This window comes from Centruroides sculpturatus, unplaced genomic scaffold, assembly GCF_000671375.1.
Source record: "Centruroides sculpturatus isolate CEXI.00-Female unplaced genomic scaffold, Cexi_2.0 scaffold287, whole genome shotgun sequence".
NCBI classification, from domain to species: Eukaryota; Metazoa; Arthropoda; class Arachnida; order Scorpiones; family Buthidae; genus Centruroides; species Centruroides sculpturatus.
Window position 1 is genome coordinate 297,452 of NW_019384456.1, and position 9,714 is coordinate 307,165.

General features: G+C 31.5%; 1 long non-coding RNA gene across 1 annotated transcript; it reads left to right on the forward strand.

Annotated features, from left to right (window-relative positions):
* Window positions 1-3,114: 3,114 nt before the first annotated feature.
* Window positions 3,115-5,577, forward strand: LOC111620675. The gene is made up of 3 exons (XR_002755945.1): window positions 3,115-3,188; window positions 5,180-5,251; window positions 5,351-5,577. It is a non-coding gene; the product is annotated as an uncharacterized LOC111620675 (long non-coding RNA).
* Window positions 5,578-9,714: the final 4,137 nt, after the last annotated feature.

Sequence of the window (9,714 nt, forward strand, 5' to 3'; positions counted from 1 at the left end):
TCATTTATTATTTTTCCTGGTAAAATCGATATTATTTTATTATCTCAACGACAATAATAATTGCAAAGTTTTACAATTAAATATCAGAAACTAAACAAAATATTCTTTCTACTGTATGTCTACTTATTTCTATAGTTTTGTAATGTAACGTATACTCTATACAACATAATTTTTGCAGAGGTTTTCGTTAAGTTACCGTAAAGTAGTCGCTTTATTAAATTAATATGTTCTATGAGAATTACAGTAAAACTTTCTTGTTTTTAAAGACAAAATTAATTGAAAATTTAATTTTCAATTTATTCTTAAATTTTAATTAAGTATGTAATTTTGAAAGAACAAATATAACTGGCTTATAAAATATCTTATCTAATATATTGCAATTTCTGGATCTTATTTTATGAAAATGTATTATTGTAAGTTTAGAACTAAACAATTCCTTTTTCGTTCCTTCCACTCTTCTCTGCATTTGAATTTTGTATTTAATTTTAAATATATGCTGTCTACCTCAAATTAGTAGTGTCTTGCCTTTGTACATCATACTTTTCCTTTAGCAATAGAGTCGTGCCGGTCATCGACGTAACACTTTTGGGGGAAATTTTTAAATTCAAATAACATCACTTCCGGTTTGCATGGGAAGTTCGTGTATATTACGTAGGAAACTTGTTATGAAATAAATTATTTCAAATATACCTTTTTAAAATGCATTTATTTTTACTATATTAAAATTATAAACTCTTGTTATGTACGCCACTTCCAAATCTATTATTAATATTTTTTCATTGTATACCTATAGAAGATTTAGCAAACTTTACAGCTTTTTCGACCCTGGTGAGTGATGAAGCCTGGCTTACCCTGGAGTTAGTCGCTCGGATTCGGTCCTGGATGACCCAAAATGCTGAATTTCTGCTTTCACCGAACATCCGATCGAATATAAAAACTAAAAAATTCTACTAGAAGCTTNAAGTTAATATTGTACAGACGATAATAATACTGTACAGACGATAGTAAACTCAACTTACCCGTTTAAACTCTGTGTAGCGTGTAAGGCCAGGAACACACATGCGTAAAATTCGGCGTAAAATCTAGAATAAAACAGAAAACGTAAAAATTTTTCTGAAATTTTGGCTGAAACAGAACTGAAAATAGAGTAGAGCATGTCTGTACTTTTTACGCCGAAAAATTTTACGCCAAAATTCCTCCAATAAAAAGAAGTCTTTCCTGTGACGTCAAAGTAGACACGTGGTTTTTATTTTAATAATGGCGGCAATGAGGGTTTATCCTACAATTGGGAGGGTCTGGAAAAATAGAGGAGTTTATTGAATTTCTTCGACCACATCAGTATCATGTATAAAGATACTGTATTTAAACATCATTTATGGATAGCTACTGGTGTTAAATTTCAAATAATAGGTAAGTCTAGTAGAATCGATATATAGGCGTAGTATTTAGATCACACGTTCCTTATTTGAATTCGGAATACAACTCTATTAATTTAAATTTTCTATATTATAGCAGAGGAAGTGGAGAAAAAATGGAAGGTACAAAGGAATAGATAGCCTCTATGAGAGGAAAAAATTAATAAAATTAGCACTGTTGGTGGCAGTGGTGTTTCCTATTCGGCCAGAATTTTTNTTCGGGATATATCATACAAAAGAAATATTTTTACTTTTTCAGTCGTACTGGTGACAATTTTGCATTACATTTTTTGTGTTTTTACTTTATCACAATCAGCCTCAAGAATTGTTTTATTATTAATCATACAAAAACAAGTGGAATATAAAAAAATTGCCCAAATAAAAAATCATGATAATTTTGGAGAATCTTAAAGTTTTTCTAATCTTGGAAGTTTTTCTTTGGTAAAGATAAGCTTGTCGCTTCGAAGCGAAATGTAAAAAAACATTAAAATAAATAAATTTTTGTAGGCATCGCTTGTAAGAATAAAATGAAATTTTATCCTAAAAGTTAAGCGATAAAAGTACAACAGCTGTATGGGAATATACTCTTGTAAAGTTTGACCTATCGATTTGAAAATTTCGCCAGCTCTTCATTAATTAATGACGAGAGAAGCTTAAGTTTAAAATTTGAGCTTTTTAGGCCAAGTAGTTTCTCTAGAAGTGTCTGCAATGCCGGATGAAGAAAAGAAGAAAAATAAACAAAATACAGCTGTTTTGGCGACATTTTTTCCATATTTTCGATTGTTTATAGTTTGAACCTGTTTATAGAAAAACCTACGATTTTGCACCACACTACCCAAAAACAAGTGGGAATTCTCATTCCTGTGATCATAATACGGTCAATCACTTGACGCAAAAACTAATATATCGGTTCATACTCTACATTTAATTACAATTACAATCTTATACAATTCTTCCAATGTAATTCTTTTACTCTGTGTTCATAGTATTTTTAATATTGCTTACGCCATTATTTACTCTAATACACTTCTCTCGATATAGGATAACATTGTCTCTTTACACTAGGCACTGTCACATATCACCACTAAAAAAAAGAAATACGGTATTGCTGCGCTGTGCTTTACTTCTCCCATTAAGCATTACCCGTAGCAAAAATATACAGGCAGTTTATACCCCGTTGCAACGTTCAACGATAAGGTTTCACAAAAGAAAATATTAATTTTAAAAATAAAAAAAATCGTTCCACAAATTCGTAGCTTGTACTATGTTGTTCATACGGTCACGTGTATGAGAATAATTGAAGTGTCCGCCTTAGTTTTGAAATTTCACAGTTCTTCTCTCGTGAAATATTTCAAATGGTCGATTTTAGATAAAATTGGGTATTATTAAAACTATAATAATTTAAAATGTATAGTAATGATATAAATGGATACGTATAAAAATATTTAATGATTAGGACAAAAGAGTAATCAAAATACTGCTTACTTTTTATTATCAGCAGAATCATTAATTTAGTTATTTCTCATTGTATATGTAATTAAATTCCAATATTTTTAATCTATGTAATAAAAGTTATCGCTATTAAAGAAATAAATGGACAATAAGAGTATTTTATCGTAGAACTTTTCTATACGTCAATTTGTACATAAAAAGAAAGTTTGTATTCATACTATCCAATCGAATTTATGTGTTTTTCTGCATTTTTTGTATATATACTGCATGAAAAATGTTTACATTATGAGAATTTCCCAGTTTGTCTGCTGTATACAATAGGTAAGTAGGTAATTTCTTACATGCGATTCAACTTTCAAACTTTTTCATAAAAATTCTTCATTACCTCTTTGGTAATAACTATATTAAAGATTTTAACAATAATTTCTTATCTTCAATCGCAAACTTTGGTAATCTAAATGTTGTCTTTTCTTTTTCTTCTCATACCTTTTCTCCTCTACACTTGTGGCTTTTTTTTACTTGTTTCTTCCTGCGCCCTTCTGGCTTTCAAGAATTCAGGCTCACAGTTCTTATCTTTCTAGTTCGAGAGAAGTGAGAATATTGCCAACTAATCGGAAATATTTTCAATAACGGTCATTACTAATCACTGCCAAAATGGAAGCAAAGTACAGTATTACTCTTTGTTACCAACAATCAATTATCCTTCTGTTGCTAACAAGAGTTTTTCATTCTTATCGAAAAAGCACATTCCGTATATTCACTTTAGAAACTCCAAACGTTTAACAGTTTCACTGAAAAACAAATAATTATTATTTTAAGTAAACATCTTTTTGTTGAAATTACTATTAGGCTTCAATTTTCAATTTGCAAACTAATACATTCGCACTGTCGTCAGCTTGTCCATCCATCCTTCGTTAATCTCGAGAACAGAGTTAAATACAGGAATATCAAAACCATACGGACAACTTATTTTAAAATTTTAAAATTAAACTACAATTAAAAAGTGCAGCCGGACATTGTCGTAATGTGGCAATAAGTAATTACTCGTTTTCTCTTATGTTCTAGTGAAATAAAGACGAATTATTCCAATCTGAAATTTTTTTATTTACCTTTAAAAGTCGATACTTAAATTTCATTTGAAAATATTTCTGAATATTTCTGAGTATTCTTCTTATTTTCTTAGCAAATAATAGAGTAAAATCTCTCTACGTTAATATACCAAACATAACTCTGAATCGCTGAAAAATCATCGTTTTGTCTTAAAAGTGTTTACATTCCTGTTGAATTTTTGCAAGTGTACTTCAGATACTAGCCACCATAATCAAATTTTTATATAGTGGTCCGAACAATGAAATTCGTCGAGCATCGAGGAAATACGACATGGCAATATATAAGCGATCTGCCAAGAATGGTTGCATCCAGGAAGAATTTTCTGATAAACTGGCATTCGTTTTGGTCTCAGACCGGTGACGAAAACCCAAATTCTTCAGCCGACCATTCGGCACGTCATACGTCAACCTAATACTAGTATTCAGTGGTTTTACCATTTGGTCATTGATGGGCTCGATCATTAGCGAAAATGCCTACATACATATTTCTTGAATATATTACCGTGATTCCACGTTTATGTGTACATGTGATTAGCAAGGTTACGGCCAAAGTTTTTACTTCTAAAACGTCGAGCGCCGCTATCTTGTAAGCGACACCCGACTTTCGACGTTTACGTTTTAGAAATGAAAATTTCGGCCGGAACTTCGCTAATAACGTTTAAGTATTAATGCTGTCAATGCTCATACATCCAATGGCATAAATTGTATTCGAATGCTACAATCACGCAATTCAGAAACACGAGTTGTAAGTACGTGCAGGCAGAGAAATGAAAGTAATTCTACCGAAAGTATACTTTAAATACTTCATGGATCGACCATTACGCTGTCTTTCATTTCTGGTGATTAAATTACTTCCAGATTTTGAATATGCGTACGTTTAAATGATTAATTAATTTACTGATTAACCTTCCAACACATTCAGCACTAAATATTTGAGTATTAATTTTTGTCTGTTAATCTACATTATTTGATTAAATTTAATTTGCACTCAACACAGCTTACAAAACACAATGAGTACAGTTAGATTATAGTGAGGTGTAAAGAGTCTTCAAAATGTCTAGAAATACATCAAAAGATTCCTGAAATTTAAATAATTATCATTTTTTTCTCAACGTCCGAATAATATCTAGTGAATTAAAAATTTCTAAAACTGTGCATTTAATTTACATAATCTAACAATATAAATTATTCCCCCGCGTGTAGGAAGGAAGAATTTGTGAAAGATAAAAACCGTTGGATTTCTTTTGGTTCTTCTTGTATTGAATGCGATGATTGGTGAGTAATCAGTCATCCCGTTTAACGATACATGAAATATTTCATAAAATTACCGTTTATATTTTAGAATTTAATGGAAATTTTAAACATTTTTTTCAGCGACTTTTTCAATGGTGGAAGCCACTCTATGTAAGTTGTGCGAAGGTAAAGGTATATGCACCTTGTATGGAAAATGCATGAATAATAAATGTGTATGCCCGGGTCGAAGTGATTCCTCACACGACTACGAAAATTAATGATCAGAAAATAAGAATGGTAATATAAATGTACGCAGAATTAAAAATTAAATATGTTTAAAGGCATAGTCTATGTTTGCTTTTTAAAGATGCTCGTAAGTCACAAGCTGTTAATTAAGGCAGCCAATGAAACGTTTAATATGAAACGAATTAAGTTGTCTTTCTTAGGCGCACCATATTTACTTCTTCACAATTTAATATTTATAGAAGAAATTGCGGTCGAACCGACATCTAAACGTGAACAATGCTGTGTAATTTATTCGTTGCCATAAAAATAGCGCATCGACAAGGAGTTGTATGACCTGATTTAATAAACATTTGCGAAAATTTAGACGAATAATCTCGAATTATTCTGTTTAATTAAAGTTCAGACTATAACGGTGCAAATTTCATATGGGATATTATGCGTATATAAACCATAGCGGGCTAATGTAATGCATTTATTAATTTAGATTCCATTGGACTTAGGCTTAACGAAAAGTGAAAATGAGTGGAAAGACCCCGTTCGTCGTCTCTGTCAAGGCCGATCAATTGTTACGGAAAGAGATTCGTCGGAAAATTATTGGCACTAGTTGTGATATTTGGCTTAAAAATGTTTAAAAATACGTAAAATTAGAAACATCGTAGTCTATACTTACCGATAAAATCGACGCAAAAGAAAAGAAACTGAGAAAAACATTCGAAACGAGAAAATTTTCATCGCACGAAATAAAAATCCAACCGTTCGCAATAACAATCAACCACCGCTCGCGACAATAAAACTTTGACAATTTGTTAGTACACAGAGTTTTATTGTTGCGTTGTCACGAAATTTAATATTAAGAGTTTGGCCGAATTGCGTGATTTCCGCGGACCTTTCCTTGCATATACAACTAATGTACAGTACATATATGCTTTACAGTTGATTCCTCAGACCGACCGAAGACACAAGTTCCAATCTCATTCACGATTCAAACATTTTCTAAATCTCAGAGATGTTTACTTTCCGAAGCTACAGATTATTAAGTTTCTACTAATATACGTTAATCAAATTTATCTATATCTATATCTATACTCTATACTACTATATAAAGTGTAGTGATGTGCAGGATCGTTAAAAATGTATATCCGCGGATACGGATACGGATCATTAGTGTCTAGATCCGCGGATACGGATACGGATCTCAACTTTCGTACTCAGTCGGCGCCGGTGCGTGTGACCTTGGACCGATAGTTGACGGTTTGCGTTAGTAACGCGACGTGTTTNAAAATTTTGACAGCACGAACTAAAAATTCAACCGTTCGCAATAACAATCAACGACCGCTCGCGACAATAAAACTCCGACAATTTGTTAGTACGCAGAGTTTTATTGTTGCGTTGTCACGAAAGTTAATATTAAGAGTTTGGCCAAATTGCGTGATTTCCGCAAACCTTTCCTTGCATATACAGCTACTGTACAGTACATATATGCTTTACAGTTGATTCCTCAGACCGACCGAAGACACAAGTTCTAATCTCATTCGCGATTCAAACATTTTCTAAATCTCAGAGATGTTTACTTTCCGAAGCTACAGATTATTCAGTTTCTACTAATATACGTTAATCAAATTTATTAAAATGTTAATTCTATAACAGAGGAGTTTCAAAATCTTGCTTAGCATTCCACTTTGAATTCTTTAATATACGATAGTACATTCTCTCATTCTTTTTCACGAATTTTTTATATGATTTAATATTTGTGGCACTTGCTTATTTTTGTGAAAATTCTTAAAACCGTTTTGGGCATTTCTTCATACCTGTAGAGGATTTAGCAAACTTTACAGCTTTTTCGACTCTGGTGAGTGATGAAGCCTGACGTATCCTGGAGTTAGTCGCTCGGATTCGGTCCTGGATGACCCAAAATGCTGGGTTTCTGCTTTCACCGAACATCCGATCGAATATAAAAACTAAAAAATTCTACTAAAAGCTTTTCTTACAATTTTGTAATGGACCTCTATTCGTGATCCTACGCATTTACAATCTGTTTTCAATGTTGAAAGTTATAATTTTGTACTCCGGCGTAAAAATCGATTTTTTGGAAATGAAATTGTCTTGTCTATTTACTTTAACATTTTTGTTTACTTTATGTTGATTAAATTTTCGTAGAATAACAATTTACTTTCGAATACTGTCGCTTATCAAGCATCGAAACATATTGGTAAAGGTAGAACTGGTTACAAGTCTTCGAGAGTAAAAACTCCTTTTAAAACAATTCGGTAAGTTACAACATATTATAAATGCGTTACTATATATAAATTATCTTTAAGAATAAAATAACAATTTTGATATAGAACTAAACATAATTTAACTTACACCAACTCTTTAGTGAAATTAATATTACTCTTAATATTTCTAAACACTTCGCAATGAGCATTTGTAATATTCTTAAGAAGGCGGGTAACGTGTCAGTCAACCGCTTTGAGGGACCAGGGATCGAATACCGCCATCAATTCCAGGAATATTTTTGCGGAAGGTTTCTTCCCGGTCCCTCGCCACCCGATTAGCTCATAGTACACCTGACAGAACACACGACGGATATAATTATAAACAGATCATTTCTTTAAAAGCGAAAACGAAATAATAATAAAAATTAATGAATAAATATAAATACTTCTAACAAGATGAAAGATCGTGAATTATTTTTAATTTATAAATAGCTAATTACAAAGGACGTGTAACAGAGCATTAGGCAAGAAAGTCTATGAATAATTGAAACGTTAAGCAAAACAATGCGTTTTTATTGGTATTATGGCTACCACACGCTACTTATAGGCACATCGTTTTAATACTTACAATTTTAAAATGAAAAATGAATACTTAAAAATTGATCAAAGAAACGTCAACACAATAAAATAAATAAATAAAAAAACGGTGCACGCTTAGTCCATCCTCAACCCACATTTTCCTTAAAGCAGTCAACAACTTTGATCATTCATAAATAAACACAGACTAAACTGAAAATAATGTTCAAGTGATATCACTATTATTATCGTAAACATTTTATGACTATTTTGCGTGCAATTATTGAGTCATTTCAACGCACATGAAAATAAATTAATAGTTATTAATTAATAATTAATATTTTACTTTAAGATACAAAATAATATTTGAGGGTCGAAGAAGTGTTTTCTAGGTAATCGCATCGCTTGTTTATTCACAAATTTCATTGCTTATAATTTAAATTTTACCAGAAATTTTTCTTTTCAGATTACGAAACTTGGCAGACAACAATATGAATTCCTTAATTCAATTGAACAGAATCAAGAAGTTTACAGACGAAGAAGAAATTCAACTTTCCACCTACGGAAACCGATGGAAATCATTGGCCATGTCCATGAAATTCCTTGGTTTGAAGTTAGAAAAGAGATTCACCCCACATATTATTTTCATGTTAATAGCAGCAAAAATATTTGCAATCTATTTCATCTACAAAAATATTATATTATTGACAAATTATTCTTCTTCGTTAGTTAATTGGATGATATTTGCATATTATCTTTTCCGTCTTTCCATAAATGTGTTCCTTCTGTATCACTTTCATCTGAATAAGAAAAAAATTATGTCGAAATTAAATGATTTGTATGAAGTTTCTGGTATAAGCAGAGAGATTTCCAACAAGTCCAGATCAATGTTAATTAAGGTCTGTATCATTTGGTTCAGCAGTATCGTTACCAATATCGTGAATTACCTCATTATCACTAAGAAGAAATTTAAGTTTAATAGCACTAAACAGATTTTTCACACAAACTTCGATGATTATAGAGGGGATATCATTGAATTTCTACCACATTTCGTTTCCAGCGTTACTATTACTCTTCAGTTCTATTTTTTACTACTTTTTTTCTGTTCCATATGCAAAGATTTTGAGTATTCTTTCCTGTTAGTTCGTAAAAAACTGGTTGATAATTGCAATCCGAAAGAAATCAAAGCAGCATCATTTAAATATATGCAAATATCGGGCATAATAAATGATATAGAAAATATTTACTCTCCCGTGTTATTTCTGTGGTCGACTTTGATCGTTGGAAATGTCATATTTAGCATTGGTCATCATTTACAGAACGTTATGTCTTTTACCTTGTCCGACATGATAATATTATTCTATTTTTATGGTGTTCAATTTTTATTGTTTTCTGATATTTGTTTCTCTTCGTCGAATATGAACAGAGAGGCCAAAACGTTCGCAATGTCTCTTTACAAGTCCTCAC